A 4,134-nucleotide genomic window follows, 5' to 3' on the forward strand; every position below is an offset into this window, starting at 1 on the left:
GGGTGTACGACTAGGTTTGACTGTAATAGTAATAACTATTCTATTTAGGTTATTTCATGTTGAAGGAATTTTTGGAAAGGGTACATTGTATGTTTTATGTAAAGTGTTATTTCAGCTTCTTAACTGATACATGTACGTAGGGGTCTTTCTGTTTGCAATGGATTTTCTTTGCCTTTCTCAAAAAGAGCAAAGAATCTTTTGTGTTTAGAAGGTTCTTGTTGGTGTAGAATTGGGTCTGATTATTTTGATTTTTTGTCATAAGGAGAGGATGTTTGGAGGATACAACTGGTCTCTACTGTTTTTTTTATGTTTTTTTTATGTATCTATTAATTTTCGTAGCCTACCTAATGTATGAGCAAGACACATCAGTGCATTAATGAAGATGATGGTTTAATTTAAATTAATTGCTCTTTAAGTTAGTAAGGGAAAATATATTTATCGGTTTTCCAGTATTGCTCCACATGAACTCACCTGTACTGTTGAATTATTATTAACTTTCCAGATGTGATTTGCGAATAAAAGTGAGAACGACACCCATAAGATAAGTTGTGTTTAGTTTATACTAGATACATTATCAGAGATCGTTACAGAACATTCCTCATATTGTTGCAGGTCTGCGTTGAATAGCTTGAATGTATTGAGTGCAGAACAGTGTGTGTGAAGGCTTTGGAGGGGGGGGTTTATGGCCACTGCTCACCATCTTGACCCACTATGTGAGTAGAGTCTGTTTGTTTACATTGCTAGGTCTCTGATGTAATGATGTACAGTGGAAACCTGATATAACAGGGATGGTGGGACCAGAGAAAAAGTCCTGTTATATCAGATCCCTGTTAAATCAGAAATGCAAGGGAAGTAAGCATTTGTGGACTAGTCCAGCTGTATTTATTCATGGGTAGTTTCCCATTGTCTGTGTATGAAACATTATGCGTGCATGTAGCTAGGCTTAGGGCTAGATCGATGTCTGCAGCACACCGCAGCCCTCTCTCGCTTCACCCGCTGCGTGTTGCAGTGACGTGGCTTGCGTTGGCTAGCTCCATCACTGCGTTACTCTCTCTCTCTCTCTCTCTCTCTCTCTCTCTCTCTCTCTCTCTCTTACTTTTTTCACATTGTTAACAACCATGTTTCCCTGCTATAACTGATTTGGCTTAGATGATGAGGCCCTGTTATTGCCGATAACTTTTAATAGAGACAAAGAGTAGGATTCCTGTTATTACCGGGCCTGTTATATTATGGTTTCCACTGTATCATAACAATAACATCCTAAACTTTAGAGTTTAAGAAAAGTCTAAAGACATATTTGTTCAACGCTATCCTCTATTGACTACTGGTAAATTTTGTATGATAATGTCTGTGGAACTTTGAGCTGTGTGTGTGTTTATGTCTATGTGCACATACATGCATAGGTTTGTGTGTGTGTTGTTTATTGGTCTCACAGCGTGCATTTTCTGTCCTTTGATTTGTCCATTAAATAATAATAATTCTGCATTATAAAGGAGTGAGAGCCTTCTGGGATTAGACGTTATAAATTCCCACCATTAGTATAATTGGTCGCTTTTAAGCACAAGGGGGCTAACCCAGAAAAATGCTGTTGTGAGAAAATAGAAGGTAAAGTTTTTACCCCTTATTCAGTTTCTTTTTTTAAAAGGACAGTTTTCTCTATAACCAAACAAATATAAACACCAATGAAACCAAACTTCTATAGATAGGGCAATGCCCACTTTTGGTCTTGGTCAAGATTTCTGGAAACCCCTGAATTCTGGGTTAGCCCGCTTGTCCTTAAAAGCGACCAATTGTCAACAGCACTTGAGATGTTGTTTCACCAGGGTCTGTGGTGTAGTGTAGTAACTAGTAGTGGCTAGGCACTTCTCTGTCGCACGGACGAGACCAGAGCTCAATTCCCAAGTGGAGAGAATCTTTATCGAGTATCTCGGTCTTTCTGCTGGGTTAGCTCTGACTCTGACAGACAGGGTCAGAAGACCGCCTCCTAATTGATCTAAGTTGTGTTGATCGTGGCATCATAAAATCACCTACATTTTTTTACAGTGTGTTTAGGTAATGCTGAGTTTTGTTTTTGTTTTTGAGGGATGGGGGTGTTTAAATTTTTGTCTTCTACTGTAGCGACAAAAACCACAAAGAGAGGTAAAGTGCACTCTGGTCAGTGCAATGGTTCAGGGAGAACTCAGGAAAAATGCACATTTGGCACAGAGATAGGAATGTAGACATCTAGACCTATGGTGAAATTTAACACTCCCTTCCGGCCCACTTCCTTACCTTCCTCAAGTACTGAGAAAGTGATTGCCAAGAACAAAATAGTTTTACATGTATCTATAGGTAGAGTTGCAACAGTAAGAATACATACAAAGTAATAATTGATCAGTCCTGACTCGGTGAATTTTTACTTTCGAGTGAAACAATTTTACGTCATTTAGGAGGCGGGCTTCCGACCCTGCCTGTCAGGGCCAACTCAGATTGAGAGAGACAACATCTCAGTGGAAAGACCAAGATACTTGATAAAAAAATTTCCCGATCCCCACTCAAGAATCAAACTCAAGTCGGGGACTCTCGTGGCCTAGAGTTTAAGGTGTTCGTCTTTCATTCAAAGGTCCCGGGTTCGAATCGGGGTAGCGACCGAAAAATTTTCTTCTCTAAAAAATGTATCCTTTCACCTCCTTTCTTGCTCTCTTGCAATATTCTGTCGTCTGCTTTTGTCTCCACTTTCTACCCTCACCCCGTCACCTCTTTTGCCCCAACCTCTGAGCTCCTGACTCTTCTTTCTATTGTCTTTCTACTGCTACTCCTTGGCTCCTTCTTACAGCTGTCTTTCAGCCACACCCCTGACCTTCTGGTAAGAAAGATCTACTGTAATCTACACCTAGCCTTCTCGGACAAGAGCGAAAAATCTCGGAGGTCCCGTGTGCTAGTTGCGCTTGTTAAAGATCCTTTGGTGGTCTAACATTGAATACCGGTATAAGTAGAGTACGCTTCGGCCGCCACCCAGGCAAAATTCAACATTTCCTACCAAATAAAAATGTTTAATGTGTCCCGCGCGCTCATCATTTGACCTTATGCAGTTGCGAGCGCCGTAAAACACATACTTTAAAAAAAAGGAAAACTCTGGTCCCCAGCATGCGACAGTTAACCACTTAACTGCTACACCAAAACACGGGGGAAATTTCAACACAATTCTGTCCCCGTGGCTTTATGCACCCTGCATAATTTAGCAAAATTTGATAATTTTTTACATTATTTCTGATTATTTTCCTTTATCATTCTTTGTTAACATTAACAGAATCGCATAATTTCACATTTTTGGGCTCAGTTTGCATAATTTCAGAATTCTTCTTGCATAAAACGACGGGGACAGACAATTAGCCTCAGCATAAGTAATACTTGTTTGAATAAAAACATCAAATTCAAATGCTCCAAAAACTAAGCTTTTCAACGATTAAGGCAATATTCATATTGGGATATAAATGAACAAGTAAAGTGCAATATATTTATTAGATGCAGCAATATGTCATGTAGTAGCTTTCACGAAATCATACCTTGATTTATAACAAAATAAGTTCCAAGGCATCGAACTACAGGTTTAGCTTGTTTTCACTGAACCCCCCCGAAAAAAAAGACACGCAACAAAAAACAAACAAACAAACAGGATTAGTCTGCGAATTTTTCGAACTTTAAAGAAATGTAAGTATCAAAATTCTCAGAAAAATGAGATTTAGACATCTAGCTCATTAAAACATTGCTGTGTCGAAAATGTTTAACAAGTTGAAAAATAACAGAGACACGGTCAACGGGAAATAACTGTAAAAATTGTTGAGACGAAAAATATTTAATGGATTAATGCCCTTTGACCTGCGCCGGAAAATTCGATGGAATAAATACTAATCAAAATGATACATAAACGATGAGAATTTGCATAGAGAAGGTATGGAATTATGTAAATATCAGTTGTGAAATCGTTATCTATTTTAATATCACTTTTTTTTAGGCGTGATATGATTACTGTCTAATGGGTACACATGTTTTAGGTTTAGACGAAACGATACAACTTCAGCTTTTTCCATTCCGGCAAAGCATGGACTATCCACCGTCTGTCACGAAAAAAAAAATTTTTCAAAGGAAATGTAA

Source organism: Aplysia californica, unplaced genomic scaffold (genome assembly GCF_000002075.1).
Source record: "Aplysia californica isolate F4 #8 unplaced genomic scaffold, AplCal3.0 scaffold00244, whole genome shotgun sequence".
NCBI classification, from domain to species: domain Eukaryota; kingdom Metazoa; phylum Mollusca; class Gastropoda; order Aplysiida; family Aplysiidae; genus Aplysia; species Aplysia californica.